Source organism: Habropoda laboriosa, unplaced genomic scaffold (genome assembly GCF_001263275.1).
Source record: "Habropoda laboriosa isolate 0110345459 unplaced genomic scaffold, ASM126327v1 scaffold200, whole genome shotgun sequence".
Taxonomy (NCBI): domain Eukaryota; kingdom Metazoa; phylum Arthropoda; class Insecta; order Hymenoptera; family Apidae; genus Habropoda; species Habropoda laboriosa.
The window spans coordinates 171,796-195,503 of record NW_017100306.1 but is presented as its reverse complement, the minus strand read 5'-3'; the positions used below and the strand labels follow the sequence as shown (position 1 = coordinate 195,503).

Below are 23,708 nucleotides of genomic sequence, written 5' to 3'. Positions count from 1 at the left end.
GCATATATATATATAATTATAAATATCGCAGTGAAACTAATCTTATCAAAATTTGAACATAAATGAAATATAAAAGACAATATTAGTGAAAGAAAATACAATGTATTATTTTAAAATACGATTTAAGTTTTATCGAATTGAAAAATAATGCTTCACATTTTAATCATTTGCTATATATGATTATTTATAAGTGACTCGTATATTTTACGTAATTGACCGCATTGCGTAAGTCATTTTCCATGAAAATCTGTTTCAACTAAAAATACTAACACGCTTCTGTCATTTTGTTTTTCTCATCATTTTATGTAGTAAATCTTGATTAAGTTTCTATTGCTTCATTAAATAAATTTAAACTTATTTTTCTTGTTAGTAATGGCGCGTTATTACTAATTTCAAAAAGATCATTTCTAAAATATTTTAATTTATATAGTTCTAAACTTTTCTTTTAATTAATTAAATGATAAAAAATAATTTTCTTTTATTAAGACAGAGTACGCAGCAGAAAGAGCTGTGTTAATTTTTCTGTGATTTTGTTTCTTTTGTTAGTATGTTATAGTGGATTTATAAAATAATTGCGCATTTTACGCAACTGCTTCTTATTCTACGAATGTTTCGCACTCAAGCGTTTTCTTGAAAGCTTGATCAATAGGCATAAAAAGAACAGTGAATAATTATGCATTGCGTAATAAACAAAGAAATTCTAACAGAATTATTTTTATTCCTACTGAAACTTTTTAATCAATACTATTTCTGAATGTGTAAAAAAATCTATTTATACACTAATTAAAACAAAGAAGAAAAAGACAATATTTCAACTCAAATCGTAAAAGTAAACGATCTCTCGTCATAAAATACAGAATAATCGATTAATATCAAAATCTCCCTTTTTCACCTTTTCCCCTTTCCCTCCATCCATCCAACCAATTCACACGTTTTATAATTGATGCTATGAAACATAATGTATGCAAAAAGACACTTATAAATTATTGTAGAACAGAAAATTTATCTAATAAATATAAATCGACTTATCACGAATATTCCTTTACTAACGAATCGATAGAGTCACTCGTTGACATAAGAGTCCGTTAACCTTGTCTGTATCTCATTGGGTTATTTAAATGATCAACCAAATGTCAAGCGCAATTCTACGTATGACTTTACGATTTACAGCCTAAGACCAGGTGTCGCATTTTCCTGTGATCTCGATAGGAATACAGAGGCATCTTTCGTCATCAATAGCGCGCATCGCAGCTGCCTTCTTTTCCCATTGTGTTTTAATGGGCCACGTGGCAGGGAGATGTCCGAGTGTTAGTAAAGCGGCACGGAGCCGCTTTTCCACGAACGTGTCGCAACGCTAGAAGGCCAAGCCCCCATTTAGAAGTTGTTCTTGGCCTCTCCAACTCCTGACAATACCGCTCCCCTTCCTCTCTCCTTTGACCAACTGCTGGTTTCCCTATATCAAACATATTTGAATCTTTTCCTAAATATTTGTTCGCTCTGTGCGAGATAAATCTCTGGTATGGAATCTGAACAAATCTAAAGTGATAACGAAAGTCCACACATATTCATTGGAATTTGACAGCAAACATTCCTATTTGTAAAAAAAAAATTCAAATAACATTATCACAGTATTAAAAATTCTATACTCAATGTTAACCCCTTGCCTTATAACGACGAGGACCTGGCACAGATTCTGGTCAAAATGCGACAAAAATAGTTGTATTAGTAACCAAAAATAATTTGTAATTCTAACTTTGGTTTTAATTTACCAGACAGGAATAGCAAGTGTAATTAATCTATATTATATTAGCTTTCCTAACCTAATACAGTACTAAAGCAGTAAATAGCTGACACTTAAATGCATAGTCAGCAAAAAAAATTTATAAGTCAAGAGGTTAGTTAATAAACTCTGTAAACAGTATATAATGCTCCTTTTGTAACTTTACATTGTGAATAGAAACGATGATTATTTATGCAGTAATTATTTCTTACTTCTAATTATGTTAATTCACACAAGTAGTCCACCTTTTTAACCTATTAACTGAATTCGCAACATAAACAAAAATTGAATCTCCTTATTCTATGTTTAAAAACGTATAAAAATTACAATCAGTTATTTTATTTTTGTTTTTGCAAATGAAATATGCATTTTATGTTCAATACAGACGTAACTAAAAATGAGGAATTTCTCAGTAAATAAACCATTGTATTCTAAGCACTGGTTAATTTTATGACGACTTAACTTGTTTCCCCCAGTTAACAGGTTAAATATGCGAGTATTCGCACACAGTATTATATATCAATGCTATGAATCTCACATGAAATGTTGTAAACATCACGAAAAAAAAATGTTTTTTTTCTTCTGATGTAATATTCCAGTAAATGGAACATTTTCGCCAGAATTATCACGTCACGACTAACAAAGCTGTAGTTATAATAAATATTCATCGCTCCGAATAAAAGGAACAACTACCGGTGCCGATTTCGAGAAACGATTTCACATCGCGTCATCGACGAATTGGTATTATCCGGAACCCCATAATCGTTTCCACCAAATGGCTTTTAACGTTTTGACAACCCCTTAATTCTTGTTATCGATAGATAAAATTACAATGTAAATATAGCATCGGAACTTATGACGATAATTACTTAGATAACATTTTCCAGGAACGCACAATTCCAAATGCAAAACCAATCAAATTTAAGCCATTAAACACAATGGAACGTATCAAGAATTGTGAAAGTATATAGCTATTTTAATATGTAGAGTAAAATTATTAATATGTACAATTTGTCATGTTTTGTATATTACATTACATTTCTAAGATATGTAACATTTATAAAAAATTTTTTCTTTTTCTAAGAAATAGATTAAATTTGAAATTTCTCAATAAAGTTAAACCATATGGAACAGAAGCGAGCCATGCTGGTAGAAGGCTATAAATACAGTACATACTTTTAAAAATTGGTTTACGCAACCTAACGCTCAATACAAAGAAGAATTAAAAAATATTTACAAAGAAAGCAATAATTTTATTCTTACATTTAGTAAAATATTAACAATAATTATTTTCTCTACTTTATCCAATCATTAAATTCATATTGCTTAAATATTTCTTGTGATTATGAACTGTGTGTTATAAAGTAGTAGTATAAATTAATCAAATAATGAATTGCTTCGTTTCATGATGCAAGTCATTGTTATCGATAACGACTATAGCGAAGGAAGAAAGGTACTGTTATTCAGAATATATTTTTAAACTCTAAAATTTAATGTTGTTTATACCGAAAATATTTATTTTAATTTTCACCAGTAAATATTACTTATTTTCAATTATTTATTATTATCATCAAAATTTATTATCTCTTTCTTTGCTTTCACTGTGTTTCCAATGTTTTTCCATTATTTGTGAGAATTTATCCCTAATTTATATTTAATATTTTTGCATTTATATTTTACTTTTTAATTTTCATTATATCCCTCTGCTTTTATCCTTCCTTGACCATCTGTTCTTTCCTGTCGTTGGAATGCTAAGGGAGTGGAAATGGTTAAAGCAGAGAGGGGGAAAGAAAAATCTTTCTTCAAGCAAAGAGGACTTCGCAGAATTGGATGTTGTAGTTTTATTTGTGGAAATAGAACAAGACCCTAATGGATCACAAAATTAGAAAAAATCTAAAAGAACGGTAAGACGTTATAGAATTTTATATAACGTTGGAATAATTTACTATTTTAAAGGCAACGTTATCTTTATTTATTTAAAATATCCATTTATCTTGTGAATATTTATCAATTTTAAAGTATTAATGTTTATAATATATGCGAACAAATCAGTTAATTGTAAAATAATTAAACATTCAAATAAAGAATTTAACGTCAAAATTAAATAACACTTTGATGATTTAGTCAATAATTTATTATTTGGTTTATGAAATTTTGCGAATGGTGATAAAATTCAGACAAAGATATCTCTATAGGTAAAGTGATAAAAGTATGCAGAATATCAAGGAAATATTTTCGAACGAATGGACAAATAAATACAAATAAACGAATAAATGCTAATAAATGATTATCTTCTCGAAAAGGATAAAAAAGGTACGAAAAAGGAGTGTATAAATTTGGCGATGAAGAAGCAACGAACGTGTTTTATGATGCACGTTTGAAGTCAGAAGGTGATTCGAAAGCATCGTAAATCGAGGGGAAGGGTTGGGAGTCTACCCTGTTTCAAGGGGTCTGGCTAGAAATTCGTCTTCTTGGAAAACGATGAACTGGGCTGATGACCTATACACCAGCGAAATACAGTTCGTCGCAGCGAATGCTAATTTTACTGGTCAACTTCATCGATGCTACACTACGATCCTTCGTCGTACAGCTCTCTTCAAAACGATGATAGACACTTTTGCAAACGTGATATTCTAATGTATTTTTTAACGCGACAATCTTTTATGTAAAACAGATAGTATTTCGCAGAAATATATACATATATGATAAATACTACATAACAGTGGTATAAAGAAATATACACATAAATATTTAAAAGTGTTCATATACATAAAATATGTATATATAATAAGGAAATGTGTGTGCGATAAGAAAATATGTTAAGAAAAAAAAGAAAAATAAAATGAGAAATGAAAAAGAATTTGAGAATTTTAAACGTATTTCAATGAGATTGCATTCGATTAAAATAGAAAAATGGTGTAAAACATTATTGTAAATCAGTCAAATGAACGGTCACTCTTTATGAATGATACTGTAGCTGGCCTCGTTATCGGCAAGATTTCCAGCAAGTATAAATGAGAAGAGGTTCCCCGAATGAGTGGTAACACGGATTTTATCTCTTACAGATAAGCGTGAATTTTATTTTACACGCCTTCGGGGAAATAAACCTGCTTCCGTGAACGGATTTACTTTTATTATTACATCGTATTTAGAGCATTACTCTTTGACCATTAACGAATTAACCATTTTTATTTTAATACAACGACTGTAATAAGACACCGGTGTACCTTTTACATTATTACATATTTAAATATTGTAGTAATTTAAATACAAAAATATATTGGAATAAAAGTTGAAAAACTGTTTTCTTCTTTTTTTTTTTTTTTTAAAGCAAACTGTTCCAGCTTGAACGAATTAAAGTAATAAATGTGAACCATTGTTACTTTTTTTAATGTTAAAATTCAAAATTTCTTAGACAACATCATTACTAACATTACTGGAAATTATAATTTTTTTTACGCCCTTTATGTGCATATTTCAATTTATATATTTTATTATATATGTATTAGAATTCATTCTTGTACGAAAGGTGAATACCGGATGAAACAAAGAACGACAATCACTAACTCATTCATTTTATTATTAAGTAAGTAAGTAAGGAATGAAAGTCTTGTAGTGTTTAGAATAGAATCGATTTGTCATGGTAATATATTTTCATGTAAAGGCATAAGTTTCAATAAACGAACACAAAGTTTATACTATTTTACATGCAATGACCTTTAAAAGAATCACTGCAACCTTATTCTGAACTACATTGAAATGCATAGCTGAATCGTTAAAACAAATGCAAATACATCAGAAACAATGTTGTGAAGCGAAAAAAAATCACAGAACGTTAAGTTTTCATGGAATGGGCAATAAGACTTTAAGAACGTCTCGAAATATAGCTTACCGAAATATTTTAATGATTTAGTGACGACCACGAAGAAATCCCCCAACAAAACTTTCTCCGAAAAGGCACTTCCACTTTCACCTCACGTCTCGAAAACAGCTCGAAGCACTGCTAAAAATAATTCTTGTTGGAAGCACAATAAAAACTCGAATTTTTCAGTTGCCTAGAGAACTAAGGAAAAGGAATCTTGATAATAGGTAATATAATTTTATTCGTGAACATAAGGCATTTACTTTTAAACGATTTTCAAAGTGTAATATTAAGAGCACACCAAAATAATCCCCCGAACACGAGAGCCGGGACAGTACTGGCGCTGCTACCACTGAATGAATCTATAATTGCTTTTGTAGAGAAACGAGGTGGGGGCAAGCACGTGATCTGACCACGAGTGGAGGTGGAAATCGTGGAAGACTCGTTGAGGGAACATTAAGAATTCTATTCTAGCGATAGCTATGATACAGAAATGATCAGTATGTTAAAGAACCAATTTCATTGATAGTTTGTGTCATATAGAATGTTAGTTTATATTTTAGCTAAAAGATAATCTCTGTTCTTTATCGTTCTGAAATTAAATTACTGAAAAAAAATATCAATAAAAGATATTTTCACTACTTCAATTACCCTGGCTACATAAAAATAGTAAAAAAGTATTGAAAAGTATTACAGATAAGAAAAGTATTGTATATGTAAAAATAAGTCGAATACTTTTTTCTCGGAACCAAATCACTTCACGTGAATTTATGAAATCGTAATCAAATACTGCATAATACCGTGAAAACAAACAAATCACGTAAAGGTTTATAAGAAGGGATAATCCAGGCTACATTGTAAAACGTTTCAGGTATTTTTTCTTAGTGGTTCATCTAGCCAAACTGAATAACAGAATTTGATCTTTGTTTACACTTTAGGTTACAATATTGGTTTGCAATATTTTTAATAACACATTACGGTATTACTCGTATAATACAAAGTATCCACTACTAAATAGAAGCTATAACAATTTTTTTTGGATATAATTCCTAAAATTTTGTTTTTCAATTCTATTTAAATAAAGTCGGATGCAGAAGATATTAGGCGAGAAAATTCTTGTACAAATTCGATGGAAATAAATATTAACAGTGACAGGTTAAAGCCATCACTATTGAATGTGCGACAGAGCACATGCCTCGCGGAAAAATGGATTCCTTTTAACTGGTTTACGTGCGATCTCGTCTGTGCTATCGCGTCATCGTTCTCGCTTAAGAGTTCTTATTTCCGTGGGCCTCTCGCAAAACGTCACGAATTCCGACGATTTGACGCCGTACACTTACGATCTTGGCTGCCAATCGATTGCCGTTGCCAGACTGACTCCCTTCCCACCGGCACACTCAACATTGGCAAACATTTCAGGAACTGTTATACGTCCAAAGCCAGTTCCTTTTAGAATAACAAAAGCAATTCGAAAAGCTTACGTTTTTGCAAAATCGCGACGCGAATTATTCTGGCAAAGATACATATAGTATCAGTATTATGTAACATGTACAATATTGCTTTAAACGATTTTTTCGAATAAAATCTTTGTTTTTTTAATATATATTTCTTCACAAAAGATTTTGGGCACAGATCCTCGAAGTAAAAGATTCTGCGCCTTTTTCGTTCATAATCTTTGATTGGTAAAAAAAAATAACCCTTGACTGTTAACGATCAATCGTGAAAACATCAACAATTTCAATTAGTTTTCATCGAAAAAGTATGTCACTTGTACTTTTCACAATATTTTTTGAACTTCTTTCTCGTTTCTTCTTTTACTTTACATTTGGAATCATCGGTATAAAAAGAAAATAACAACAACAAAAATATAACTTTTTTCTGTAATATTTGCCACGTTTGAAAATGCGAAATATTTTCGTGAGCCACAAATAATGCGTTCATTTTGATTTTTCGCTTTTATGTCAAATCTGAAAATATTCAGAAAGATCCGGGAGAGAGAAAGGAAGGTGATAGTTGTATCTGACGATTGATGGAGAATTCTGGTATGGGAAGAAACGAAAAAAGAGGGAAAAGAGAGAAAGAAGACGACGACGGATAGAAAGAGAAAAGATCAAGAAAAAAGAGACAGGCAGAGAGAGCGAGCGAGCGAGCGAGCGAGAGAAAGAGAGAGAGAGAGAGTTGCGTACCTTAGATACGTTATTCTTGTTCATTTCCAAGAATAAATCCGTAAGAATCCAGCTGGTCGCACAATACGAGTTTCTCTTAACAAAATACGCTACACCCTCCGACCCTCTTCCTTTCAAACATTTTGCGAACTCTGATCCACTCTGAATCTCCAATATACTTTGACTTCGTTTGTTTTGCAGACATTTTCACTGGAAACAGTGAAATCTTATCTGAAGACTTAATCTTCTTTTGAGAATTTTGCGCTATTTATTCTCAAGATTTCACCGTCATAAACTACTTTTATAAATCATTCATTTAAACGAAAATTCTTAGAAGTTTCAGTTTAAAATGGACGTATAAAATTTACATTAATGTTCATGCTATTTTATGTACAAATACGAACAGCGCACAATTAATCATTCGAGAATTATGAACATAGTTTATGCTATATAAGTGACGGAATGGTTGAATTTACTTGAAAACTGTCATTATTAAATTTGTTTACAAGTATTTACACGTGAACCGACTAATTGCCATATACTTGATAAAGGCTAATCTTGATAACACATTTCTTCGAAAAATACAAAATGTGACGTTTTTATCTTATTACACAATAACTACGATTTCCACGTGTAAACTCGCGAGAACCGCAAACCGAAAAGTGTGTTACAGTTTGCCAAATTGTTACTCCTAGGTCATATGGATCTTAAAGAATTCCTAACCATCGGGAAAATGTTTCCTACTGATGATATACGAGGCCGAAACGCCAAAAGAGGAACACCTGGTTATGAGTCATGATTCTGAAATATGTATCCTAGCAGACAATGTGACGTTTCCTTTACGCAGGCATTCATACCCTCTGATGGATGAGAACCTTTTACATTCATTACAACATTATTATCTGTTTAATAATTCAAGCTTATTTCTAATATAATCTCCATATGAATGTTTTATTTTCATTCGATTGCTTAACAATATGTGTCGTCGTCAGAAATCTTTCGAAAAATTTCACTGCACCCCCATTTCAATATTTTAAATAAATCATTAGAAATATGTTACATTACGTGTTATTCCTTCCTTCGTAGAATTAATTGTGGTAATAAGAAATATGGATGTAATTGTCGGTAGCGTTCGAAACGTGTTTTCGCAGAGCCCTTATTTCCAGAAAGCTTTTATGTTTCCTGAACAATGGTTAGAGGTTGATTCCGTTATTATGAACACAATGCGTCCCATTGTGCATGTATGGGATCCTTAGTTTTGTAGGTTGCACTGTGTCAACGAGATTCCAGGACATTAAAATTAATTTCTACGAATGCTTTATTTCATCGTGTTTACAAATGTGAAGATATAAGAGCGTGTACAGGGTGTAGAAAAAATAATAGACACGGCGTTCAGAAATGAATTTGCACGTTTAGAAATCGGCAAATATTTGTTAAAGAGATTTGCCAGAAAATGATTTTTAAAGGTGAAAATTAATGTTAATTTACACGGAGAATAAGCAGGAAAAAACCTACATGCTACAACTACAACGTTTCCTAGCAATAAATTACTGAATTTTTCAAACGAATTAGAGTGTGCGCAAAGATTCGCACGTAAGACAAAAGTACTCGCGTTGCATTATTGTTCTTTAGTATACCTACTAATTCTAACGATGGCACGTTATATGCATGGGTGCACAAACACAGCACGGTATGTAAAGAGACATCTTACTGTTTCATTCGTAAACAGATCTAAATTAGACATCTTAAAGTTAATGACTTAATTATCGCCAATAATCATAAACTATGCGATAAATGGGTCGAAATTATTACAGAATTAAAATCGCATTAAAGGTATAAATAACTTCTGTTCTTTCTTTCTGGTCAAGATTTAACGTGACTGGTTTCTTCCATGTTGCAATTACATGGTTATGGAACAGTGGCCTTTTTATTTGTTGGAGGGCAAGAAACGTTCCCCGAAGGTTTGGTCAATCAGCCTTCTTTATTGTTCTATTCCTCTGCAAAGACATTACCTTTCGAATTGCACGTGTACAATATAAGAAACAGGGTAATGGCCGCAGAATGTTTCAATTAAGAACGCTTTTCACTTCAAGGAGAACCAATAGTATTTTTTCTAGGATTTCTACGACGGGTCAATGTGATTTCGAAAGAGTAGAAATAACTGATCAGCAATAATAAAAAGTGTAGTTTTTGCGAAACTACTTAATATTGTTTAAGTTTCCTTAGACTTGTGAATCTTTTCTTATAACAGGGGGGAGGGGCGCAAAAGTCCGCGACACTTCTGTTTCATTTTTCATAAGTCAATGGATAGAGAAGAGAAACAAAAAATGAAAACACAAAACTGAACTTTCATGCATTGAAATTTTTTCTATTAAGTGCGGAAAATGATGTCATTTGCCTGGCAAATAACTGTCTTTTCATCTTGATGGTACAAATACATATTCCTTTTCAGTTCAGCTAAGTTTCTCGATTTGTTTATGTGGACTTCTTCCAACAAATAGCCTCACAGAGATGGTCATCATCTTTTTTTTTTAAGTAATACGACTACGGTAGTGTTGCTTCCAAAAAAGCTATTGTTTCCCATGGGCTGTTGTATTATCCTATTGAAATCACGTACGTATTGTTTTCCATCTGCAGTGTGCAAGAAATTTTGCAGCATTTCTCTTTAACGCTCTCCTATAACTGTCTGAATAACCCCATTTTCATCTTCAAAGAAATGTGACCCAATAATTTTCTCTAATGTTATGCTACACCAGATAGTTACTCGCAACGGATGAAATGGTCTTCAGTGGACTCGTCTGGGGTTGGACGAATCCCAAAATCTGCAATGTCTATTCATATAACCCACCAAATCAATATGCGTTTCATCGTTCATTATCAGGTTTTGTAGGAAATTTCTCTTATCCTCCAGCCGAGTGAAGAAAGCTGTAGCATACTTCAATCGCAGCTAGCTTCCTTCGGGACGAAGGCTTTGCATTACTTCAATCTTATAGGGAAACAGATCGAAATCGCATCGCAAGATTTTCTGAAAAAGTACATCTGGAAATCTGCAGTTCAGCATATTGTCTCTTTGTAGACTGTGAAGGACTTTCCGTAACGCTTTCTTGCACACAATCGATGTTCTCTACAAAGCGGGTGAGGTGTTCTCTATACGAGGTGTACCAACAGTTCATCTAGATGTCTGACATTGCTCGCCTCTTCAAACTGCTTCACAATATTCAAAATAGTGTTTCATACTGTATACAAATGGAAGCTATAGATTTCAAGTGTTATTTAACCTTCCGTAGGCAAACATACTTTTTCACACTCCGTAGACAAACTGGGCAGTTTGCGTTCAAGTCTAATTTTTTTACAGTTTTAAGCTTTCATAAAATCTAAAAAAATTCTGGAATTCTTATCGAAGTCTCTACTACATTACACAATTGTTCGTTAAGTCAAATGTTCAAAACTTTTTTCAATAAAAATCAAAATTTGTTTCGAAACAATACAGGGGTGAAATTTCACTTGGGTCGTCAATGACCCAGATCGCCTATCGCAGATTGCAATTATGGACCTACTATTTTCAAGAAACTGGGTGACAATGTATAAAATAAAATATAATCTTAAAAAATATTGAAAAACAAAAGAGTTACATTTTAAAATGTATCCAGAACTCTTGCGCCACTCTATGTAACACAGGGATAGATTATTCTCACTATGTTATTAGTAGTAATAATTAATAGCTTGAGCATAGTGGTAAATTCTCGAACAATGAATGTCAAAAAGTGGTTGAATCGTATTATCTTTATTAACACTCGTGTGTACACTGAGAGATGATACTATGATGCTTTCCTTCTACATGTGACTCGCAAAATCTCACTCTTACGAGAACATCAACAATTTATCGTGAGAAAACGGTAGATTTGCGACGTGTAGATGGTCTCCACTGTTAACAATATTTTTGCAATAAGCTTTTTTAACAAATTTCCACTAATCTAATGGTATAGATTCAACTCGAAACTCGTGTCCATTACTTTTTCACATCCTGTATAGATTAAGGTTTATAATAGTTTTGCTTTTGCTCTTCGATGGAAGTCAAATAGAACTCTTTAATGGATAATCAATGCTAATATGTATAACTGCAGATGTGACAGAGACGTTCGAACGATTTCATTGTAACGTAATAGCTTCGACACAATTGCAATTTTAATTGTGAATTACAAAATTTCAACATGTACTTATATTTCCATAGAGTGTGTAGATATAATTTGTACCGATTAAGAATTTCTTCGTAGAAACGCAAATGATATTATAATGTTGCGTTCCAGTGCGCACGTAAATTAGAAGACCTGCCGAAGATGAATTATAGGTTGAAAGGATAAAGGTTATTAGATGCGAGCGGGTAGTTTGGTGGTACATCAGTGGATCGAGGACTATTTCACAGGAGATTCCAGGAACGTTTCGTCTACTGGAGAAATCGAGAGACACGCTATACTCCCATTTCAGCTGGCTTCGGCATACGTATATGTGTGTATGCTTCATAGAGCCTGTTATCGTATCTGTTACCTTGCGGTAGAGCTAGGCATCTTATCGCAAACAAACAAACTTTATTTAAGTCCATTATACTCAATTCTCTTGAATCGACCTTTCCTCGAATCGCGGCCTCCCAAGGACGGATGTGACTTTCGATTAACCCTCGGAGGCCCAAAATGTTGGAAGGTTTATGGTCAGCCTAAGGGAGGGTGTCATTTTGTGCCCACATAAAAGAAAATGCTAGAAATGCAATTTGTTCTGTCCACACTATGTTTATTTACATATATCATACACTAATGTAAAGCACCTAGAAAACTTGTTACTGGAAAAAATGAAATACAGTGCTCCCTGGAACAAACGCGGGGCTTAGGGACACCCGAATATCCGCGTAATTGGGAACCACCCCTCTCTCCTCTCCCTGTCTTCATAAAAAACTGAAGAACATTTATATTCTTTCAATGCATGTGCATATATTTACACGTATTATGTAATTCCTAAAATGTATTGTAGCTCCTTCTAGCACGCAGCGACACATTGGTCGTTTGATTTTCCTCCCAAATTCGGCTGTTCGTTGTGTATTTTATTTCGGTGCCACTGCTTCTTGTATGCAGTGGCAATTTGTGAGGAATTAGATGACACGAACAGATTCGCATTCGCTCTTCCTCACCTCTCTTATTTGCCATAATAAAGAAAATTGTAAATGTATGCCAAATATCTAAATTGATTCGAAATGAACGTCAAAATTTTTTAAGAAAAAACTCCGCGTATAATCGAAACGCGTTGCTCGAGGGAGCACTGTATAAGAAAATATAAAAATGAATGTTAAAACAAAAAACACGATTATTTACCCTGAATTTTCAATATGTTCTTCATTAGCAACAATGACAAACAGTTGCCTTTACACCGAAAATGTACTTGAAACACCTTGGATAAATAATGGTAGTTTTCACTATTTTTGGCACTACCGCTCGTTTGCTGCGACTTCCATTACAGCACTGATAACATCTTTCAAAGCCTGCCTTCTTGCTCTGCTCTGCGCGAGTTGTTTTAGAAATTTTCCTTTCAAGAATAGCTCTGATTGCATTTAGAATTAGTTTTCGAAGTCCAGTATTGTTTTCTGTCCGCTCTTCAACCAAAGGTGTTATAAGTTTAAGTTCCAGTTGTTGTAGAAACAATGGCCTTCGCAATTCATCACAAAAAGAGTGTAAGAATTGATGCCAATTATATCAATCAATGAAAAAAATTTAGAAAGAGGCCAGTGTCGAGTACCCCTCCTTGTAAAGTAAGCACGAACCATTTGATTAATGCTGTCTACGCCTTCTTTAGTTTCGTTATAGTAATATACGTATGTATATCTCGTTCTTTTTTCATCTATTGCAACTTTTAAGTCGTTATGCTGTGTAGAAAGCAAAATTAGAGCAAACTTTCTAGGCTTAATCCTTGGAACGTATGGCACTAACGTTACAAGAGGATTGCCCGATGCTGACTACGTAAAATGAAAACAAACTTAAGTATAACTCACGGTTTTATACCGATTTGAGTTTTTGGAGAATATGTTTGCGATTTGATTTCAATATGCCTGCCACTGAAAGAACTTTATTTTTGTACAGGTCAATTGAAGTATAGCACCGGTCGACAGTGACATTTCTTTCAGAGTTCTACATCGGCTGAGTCAATCTCTTTACAGTCTCACTTGGTCCTCTTGAAGCTTGGTTTGTTTCCTCCACTTTACTGGTATAAATGTATTTCCATATTTAGAACATATATGAGTACTCACAATCTACTAGCATCCTTATTTTTCTGGTTTATCTTTCAGGAAAACCTTCAATGAGCAACGCCCACGAAACAGTGAAAATATCTTTTCCTAGTGTGAAAAACTTGTAGAAACTGTCGTTTATGAGCTCAAGAGATTCTCTAAGGGGAGCAAACTTATCAATAACTCTATGTTCCTATCGCGTGCTCTTATCATCAAATCTGACAATATGAAGTAGAGTGATAAATTTATTACGGCTCGCTGATGCAATATGAACAGCTTTCCCAAATTTTTATGACCACAGATGATGCGTTTCACCTGAAGAATCGATGCTTACTCGCTGTTCGATCAAAGATGTTATAAATTTAAATTCCAGCTGTTTCAGAAACAATTCTCTTCTGGCTTCGTTTGGTTTTGTTCCATTCTGGGTAATGTTTCTTTATCCAAGTTCCTTTACATCCATCAAGATCAACAATCCAATAAAACCAAGCGTTTCGATGTTAGTTTTTTCTTGCTTCACTTGTTCTGTTTGCTGATTTGTATGGATCACAGTTTTAGAGACAATTTCATCATTGAAAAATAATCAGGAAGAGTCCAGAACATCAGGCTGACTCAATTTCCCAGGTTGACGTAGCCCTGGCCTACCTCGAACAATGTTTACAAGTGAACGTCCAGTTGAACGTTGTGATTCATAAACGTACTCCCTGCCATTTCTTGCCACTCGATTTCACTCTCACTTTCTTCTTTATTTGGTTCATACAAGTTATCATCTAAACCAGTTGAATAGCCTTCTGTGTAATTATCACTTTCATCGTAAATATTATCTCCATTTATTTAGCAAAAGTTCTGTCATGTACTCTTTCTGCGAGTAGTTGCGATATATTAGGAATGAATGTTCAAATGGGTGTGATGTTGACCGTTCGGTGATTCTGCTTGATCTGGTCTATTGCTTATAAGTTTTTACGTGGAAGCGGTACCATCACAAGATGGCAATTACCGTTTCCGTGCTTTTTGAAAATCGGCATGTGGCTTTGCCATGCGGCTAGCAACGAATTTTGTAGATATAGTCGATGAAAGAAATATAACGAGGTCGTAAATGAAAGCATTAAGTAGCGGTACGGATTGCTGCAGTGATACCCAGGGTCGTATTTTACGTTTTTCTATTGCGATTGAATCGAAGCTAAGATACATTTCATATGACCCTGACTGAGATTTCGTTGAAATGAATCACGTTGAAATGAATTCAACGAAGAGTATAATACCGGCTTTCGAAGAATCTTTAATACTTACAAATATGCCATATGTTAGAGTATTGGTTCTTATTTCGTATATTAATCCTCGTGCACTGTTCAAATAATTGTTACGCTGGTACTGCTCGGGTCAAATTGACCCGTATAGGAAAAGTATGGTAGTATCTAAATAAATCCAATTTCCAAGCATATCAGATGATTTATTAGAAATATTGAACGCATAATTATATAAAAATGACATATTATTCCTATATAAAAAACAAATAATTCTTTTATATAATGGCTTTGCTTTCTGTACTTTTGTACTCACAGGTAGTTCGATTTCGGGTCAAATTGACCCGAACAGTACCAACTTACTAAAAATGATTATCTCGTACAAAATAGCACCAAACACATTTTTCTTTGCTTGACACTAAATTCCACAATCAGGTTTTTTCACAAAAAGTTATTTAATGCCAAAGTTCGATTTCGGGTCAAATTGACCCGAAAAGTGCACAAGGATTAAGGAGACAGAGCGTCAGTTTTTAGGTCTTTCCTGAGATTTTTTTTACAGTAGAATCATAAAATTTTTCAATATCGATTTTTTGCACACATTTATTCATGTTTTGAGAACATTCACCTTTTTTTTAAAATGAAAATAATCAAACTTTGGAAAAAGCCAGAAAGATTCTTGATTAGAATGAATGGTGTGAACCAGGATAAAGGAAATATTAAAAATCTTAAAAAGGAACACACTGTCTCCACATAAATCATCGTAGATCAGTTTAATTATTTCAAAAATTGTATCACTAATTGTAAGAGCTGGTTGTACGTCGATGGATACTGTATGCTCCTTAAACGCAAATCCTTCCGTAGGCATAATTTGGGAAACCTAAGCTTTCAGAAAATGCAAAAAAAGAGAATAAATTTCTTGAAAAATCTAGACTAGAATAGCCCCTTAAAGAACGAGATTGCGAAAAACGCTAATGTCACTAAAGTACATAAGTTAGCGACGATGTATTTAAGCGTTGTCGAAGGTAATTAGCCTGGCGTTAATTTGTTTTTGTACGATTTATAGTGGAAACTTTGAGATTATAGAGAGCATCAGAGAGAGAGAGAGTTTACGAAAATGAACAACGATGGCTAGTGACTTGAAATCACGTTGCCATCGGGTGCCATAGAATTAATTGTTTAGAAGAAGGCATAAGAATGTTTAGAGATAGCAAGCAACTAGATGTTGTGTTGCTTTAAGAATGGGAACATTGTCCTAGAGGATTTGGTCACAGAAGACGGGTGTACCTTCTGGTAAGAAGATTGTGCGAAACAGCGCTGCATTTACCCCAGGACTTTCGGCGCATAAGATAGTTCGTATTTCTAACAAGTAACAATTAATAAAAAGTAATCACCGAAAAGCAATTTTTCAAGCTTATATTTAGAAGAAGATTATGTAAATTAACAAGAAAAACAATGATGGTAATTTTGAAATATTTGTAATTAACGACCTTTAAAAAATCTATTATTATATTTCTTACCATTGTTCTATTTTTGAACGAATAATTTTGTTCCAAGAAAAAATAATTAAATATAGAAAGTCAACGTGTCCTCGTCGTGAAAACTATGTGCCATACGTAGAGCTTAAGTACTGTCAATTTAAGCATTGGGACCAAATGATAGATTATTCTTTATAACATTTGCTAATAATTATTGTTAGGTGTATCCTGTAGCCGAATTTATGGCATCGTTTCAAGTGGTCACGCGTTGCAAGCAACCAGAGGGCGTCCTAACAATTACATAGTCACATATTTTATTTTTAAATAACTTCTAAAAGAATTGAAAGAATGTCAATTTTTTTATGTATATTAATTATTGAAGTTGGGGAATTAAACACGGAAAACGATATCGTCCTGAGGGCCGCTTCTATTCGTGGCAGAAATTCGAGCTCCTTGGAATGCATTTTGCGTGACCTTGCTCTTTAAGAAATTTGGCCAATCGATGCTACCAATTTTGAAGTTCGAACAGCCTAGAAATATCTCTTTCAGAAGCTATATGGTATCACATGTCGTACCGGAACCACATCTTTTGTAGGTCCAACTCGTCCACTTCGCATGATAAGAAATTTCACAACATGTGTCGTTAAAATATTGTGTAAAACAGTGTTTGAAAGACACAATTCCTGAGCACGATGACGGACAGAGGTGCTCGGTTCTTATTCAACACTGCACGCTTCGAATATTTTCCGCCGAGTATCCGGTTCAAAGATGACCAAAATGTTGTCTAGCTGCCACAGTACCAATCTCCCAGTAATTCTCTGTCAAATATTTCATTGTTTTGTGATCAGGCACTCAATATCGATCGAATTTTTCTCGTAAATATTAGCGAACACTGATTTGCAATATAATATATCTCCCACGTATCTACTCCACACCTATCAAATACCAACTAACAGCGTCGCGTCGTACCAAAATAGCAGCCAATTTAAGTATGAGACTAATTTTTAGTACACCCTGTATTTTTCGTTTCGAATAAAGCAATAGCTGTTTATTGCGTTGTCCGCAAATCTAGTCGCTAAGGCTAGACATGTCATAAATTCTGGACTCTCTAAAGAACTAAATTGAAAGTGGCTCTGAACTTTAGCTTCGTCGGTGGGCCACTTTACGATGACAAAGTCTAGGCCTCGAGGAGGTCTCAATGTACCGGAGAAAACTAACTGGTGATTGAGAAAATTGTAAATAGCCAATCAGGATGTTCTAAACACAACCAGAGTCTCCATGTCGAAGAGACCACGGAGACTCCGACAGATATATCTTGAATCTCGATTAGAATCATTTAGAAACCGAGAGATACTTCATCACAATCGTCAGAGATACATCTTGAACCTCGATTAGAATCACTTAAAACATCCAGAGATACTTCTGTACTTCGTAAGATACATCTTGAACCTCGATTAGAGAATACTTTAAAACACTGAGAGATACAGTTAGAGTATCGGAAGATCAGCATCGTCCGCTATAGTATACCGCTTCGAATTTAGACAAGAGACTCACTTTGTAATTCATCTAGACCAGAGTCTCACCTTGTTACACATGTCGTGTAAATAAATGAATAGTTGATGTTTCTTACTGAAACTGGTCCTTCGTGTAGCACTTAGTTGACGCACCATATGCAAAGTTTTACAAAGTCTGAACGATGAGCGAGTCAACCACAGGCAATTAACAATTATATTAACTTGTAATTATGAGTGTGACCGCTTAGAATACTTCGCTACGGTATGCGTTCTTCGTATATTTACTCGACACATACCGGCTTAGTAATCTGCAACTGTTGCAAGCTCGATCTAAGCGGTTACGAAGCCAAAGAATGGCGTTTGTTTAGAGTTTGTTAATAGGTGAACGATCCAGTGCTTGGTTAACACTGATAGAAAGTGGACGAACCTACGGCTAAATCACAGTGAGCCACTAGGAAGGTTGGTTTTCGCAGACGAATCTGCAGTTGAACTGTAAGGAGCCGCTAGAAAAGTGGGTGTCGTAGACGACTTTACAGCTAAACTGTAGGTAGCCACTAGGGTTGTTCATATGGCTAATGAACTTATATTTCGATACACTTATGGGTCTACGCTACAGCTGAAAATATAAATATTAGTTTAGGTTCTGAATAACGAATTCTAATATAGTTAACAACTGAATGTATTAGTATAAATCAAATGTCACGGAATTTAAATCCAGCCTTCTCGGTTTTCACGCATTAAGAAATGCAGATTTCGGCGCATTAAGGCTTTTGAGAGCGTATATCTTATTAAACTAACAGTTATAGTATTTAATTGATCGACTGAGATTTGAATTCGATCTTGCTATAACAGATTCCTCAATGCGTGCTCTTTTTATGCGGAGAAATCAAGTTCAGAAAGTAGTGGGGAGACGTGCTTGCTTTTATCGGAAATCGGTTTTCTTGGAATAACAATCTCATCTAGGCGCGTGTATTTCAACATCCCAAAGGGTCGAAAGGTTACGGGGAAGTTCTCCGTGCGTAATACAACCATACGTACTATTGTTTGTTAATAACAGATTTGCTTAATTACTGTTCCATTTTCTTGACAGTATATTCAGTACATCTCTTGATTTCACCAGAGAGTGCTTATTACTATTAGGTTGTGTAATATAAAATGTCGGATTGCAATGACATGTTCGTCCTGATTGGCGCCTAATACGAACCCCAACAGTAACTTAACAAAAATTATATGAACTTTTAAGTTGACAAATTCAGAACTTTTCAACATTCAACCAATCATTTGAGTGGTTAATTTACAAATTATTAGAACTTCGACATTCCATATTACATGACCTAACAGATGACTACCAGACTATTATAGACCATTTAACCTTGCATTGCTCCATGGTTTAAGGGTTAAATACGAAAAAATGTTTTTCTTTCTTAAATAAATCAATAGTAAAATATTTCAAACGAAGAAATAATAGTCGTTTGAACTGAGCACAATATTCCATGTTATTTACTGCTTAGAAACAAAGGTTATAGAGCTATAACTTGGTATTTAGAATGAAATTACAAAAGACTGGAAATTATCTATTTTTATAATGAAACCAAACAAGGAGCAGATAATACTTTGGACTAACTCTAAAGCTGTAATACTATGCAACATTAGATATTATAGCAATAAATTAATTCATAATCTATAGACTAAACAAACAAACATTAACAAAATCACAATTTTTTGAAAAATTTATATTTAGTTTAATAGACCATCTGAAAACACCCATATTACTCATTAATGTAAAGAAAGAAATACAAATACTAACAGTTGGTGTACTTGAATGAGTTACCAAAATTTACATTTTCTCTAGGACAAATCACAAAAAGGGCCAAACTCTCTGTATTGTATGTTTACAAAATCTTTGTGCCAAGTACCAAATTGAAATTTGTTCAGATTGTAAACAATCATTATAAAAGAGTATTGTTGATTTAAAAGAATTTCTTCTATTCCACACAAGTAAGATATAAATTATATTTTCTGTTCACTGAAAACTGTATGCAATGATTGTAATAGCTACAAAAACATTACGACAGCATAACAAATAATGACCTTGTTAGCATACTTTTTGGGTATATAGTTTTTAAATTTTAATTTCCTTTCTTTAAATACAAATAGCAGACATTAATCACCTTTCGTAAAGATGCCTAAAAGAAATACAAGTTTTTTTGATAAACGAGAAATACATTATAATTGTACATTTATATTTCAAATATATAAAATAAAAATGCATGACTTTTGTCAGAAAAGGAAATTTCTTTGTTTCTGAAATAATTATAGTTAAAAATGAAAAATAACGTACTCCAGATAGAATACTCTATACCTCTTCCATATCTATGACAAAAGTATGATGTTCCTAACATTGTAATAAACTAACCTATTAGCTACATATAAAATAACAGAATTGAAAATACTACTAAATAAGTATAACCATAAAAATTAGCAAATCTTATCATAGATGTTTGCATTCTTAGTTTACAATGGAAATTATTTTTTTATATAAAGAAGTGCTATTAATTAATATCTTTTCTATGTAATAAAAAGAAAGATATGTATGCAATTGCTCAATGCAAAAGTCATAACAATAATAACTGATAAATCTATATAAATTTCACGGAAAAAGAGATTAAAAATACTTTTCTTCTGCTCATTAAACATTTGAAAGTAATATATTTACATTAATTACATCCCATGAGAATAATATACTGAATAATTATACAATTTAGTGCTTGTTTTATATTATGAAACAACGAAAAGAGGCAAAATGTTTTAAAAATCAAAACTATAACTATAATAATAAAATCACTAATAATGTAAAAAACAAAGTTAACCCGGAACTTGCTTTATAATCGGTTCTATGATGTATCAATTGAAAAAGTTGTTAAAAAAGAATAACGCCATTTTTCTACGAATCCTTTTTATTCAAAATTTTTATTTATATACATAAACACAGCTTCAAATAACTTATTATTGAAGAAAATAACGTATCAAGAAATATGAAATTTGTATAAAAATAAACATTTAAAAGATAGAGGTGAATGTACCTTCTATACTCGTTCTCGAAGCGTCTCCTTTTCCGTGTAGCTACAGCTGCACAATGCAAATTTAATTTTTGAAGAATTTCGTTAACGTTTTTCACCAACAAAACAATAAATTTAGAAAACTATCACGGCTTAACTTCACTGATTTTACATTTGTAAAAAGATTTGAGTGGAGATTCCAGTTAGTTAAATATACTTTAACTTTTCACCAAGCTTACTTTGCCATTGGCGTTCTTAGTTCTTAGAATTGACAGTAGGGGGTACTCGAACAAGAATAAATTAGTTACCTTCAATTTTTGAACTGTTAATTTCATTCTTTTCAGCTTATAAAGAACACTACAAAATTTGTTTAATTTGTTAACAATGGTGACTATACGGTGAAATGAACGTAAGATAACACACTGTAAATTTATATTTTGTTTTGTATACATTCATCTTACTATACTTTATATTATAAATTATAGATATGTATCTATCAATACATACATGTTCCTGTAAAAATATCTGTATTTACAATTTGTAGATTGTTTAAAATTAAGAAACGTCGTCATTGATGTAATTACATTATATTATTATACTCATATTATTAATAACAGTTATAATTAATTTACGATAGAATTGTTAAATTAAATTGTTTTGATAAATAAAAATATTATGGTCATATTTGTCTACTTTTTCGATTTATTAAAGATAAACATATAAATTTTGTTGTTTAAATCATAGTAATTTTGTTTAAAGTAGGTATGTAAAGAAATTCTGTTATGATACATAAGTAAATATTGATGAATTTAGGAATACATATGTTTTCTAGCATAGTACCAGTATGATTTCATTTATTTATCTTTCATTACACAATCATTACTGCATTTATACAATAAAATTATGGCTTCATTTTATCAATGGTATTTTCAATCAAATATTTCTAAATTTACTCAAATTTCAATTGCTCGTAACAGTGTTTCCAAGAAGTTCATCTTCAGCACCATCTGTTAGTGCAATAGATAAAATTATGCTAATAACAGAAGCTATGTTTCTCATAAGATAAATTTAAAATCTAAAATGTAATTTGTTGTAATAAGTATAAGCACAAACGAGGTACAGGCATAGACAAGGTACAGGATAGACCTAACACCTAATGTATTTTTGTGTCCAACGTTTTGAAATACCGATCATATCAAAAATTAGAGGATTTGTTATGCCCTCTACGATATAAAGCGGTGAGTTTAGGAATTATATACAATCCAACCAACAAAGATGGTAAAGTCGACAGATATAAAAAATCCTCTTTTGTTAAATCTGCATATAAAGATACATACTTATATTGGATTGCGTGGGTAGAATTGTTCACGATCTTTTGACAGCAGTAGAACACGCACATGAGATGAATCATCTACTAATAACAATTACGTTACTTTTTTATTTGTAATTTCATAGTTTCGTTTAATTCTAATTCCAATCACTACTAATGTTGTAATCTTATTCTACGCTGAATCGGTAACGTTGGAAGCGACACAAAAATGATAAGGGTCTTCTCATTGTCAGTGCCACGGACACAAAGTCCATAAGATGTTAGGTCTGTCTTGTACGTCATCTGCGGTTATATTTAAATTAAACAAGAAAATTTAAACATTAAATCTTTTATGAAACAACAACTGAACTTAATAATAAGAAATTTTAATGTTTTTACAATTTGCTTTTATCTCAAAAATATCGCGTATAGACTGAGCGAAGAGAGGAATGATATTCATAATGCGATGTTAACATGTTTTTGTTAAGTAATAAACTTCAATTAAATTAATGATTCTATATAAAATTATTTAAGGATTAATTTGGTTGGTATCCCGCATTTGTTCATTAATATAAATTTCTTTTAAAGTGAGTGTATTACAGTTGTTATCGAGTTTCTTTGTTCATTGCTTCAGCTACAGCGCTGTACAATTTATATTTGGCGCGTTTAGAATTCATACTACGGGGAGCCACATAACAATAGTAACTGTATAGTTAAGGCGGCAATCGTGTGATCCATAGAAGTATTGCAGGAGGGAAATATACTTTTTGTTGAAAAGTGAGGAAATTCGTTTCTGGAATTTATAAATAATTTATGACTTTATGTGTTTAGTTTTTATTGTTTTAAAGTTTGAGTTATACTAGTAAATTTAATTGCTTTTGTAACCATGATTCTACGTAGCTCTCGACAAGCAGTTACTGCCAATAATTCTGAAGAGGTTAATATTATTATTTACTCTACATTTATTTATCATAATATGTGTTAATAATGCACGTTCTATAAAATGTTTTAATATAATATATAAATTAGGGAATC

The 23,708-nt window shown here is 32.6% G+C and overlaps 1 protein-coding gene across 1 annotated transcript in view; it reads right to left on the bottom strand.

Annotated features, from left to right (window-relative positions):
• Positions 1-5,962, bottom strand: part of LOC108574012 — an 8,359-nt gene extending 2,397 nt beyond the window's left edge. The window contains exon 1 of the mRNA XM_017936509.1: positions 5,673-5,962. The gene's annotated coding sequence lies outside the window, so the exon portion shown is untranslated. The remainder of the gene's footprint in view (positions 1-5,672) is intronic.
• Positions 5,963-23,708: the final 17,746 nt, after the last annotated feature.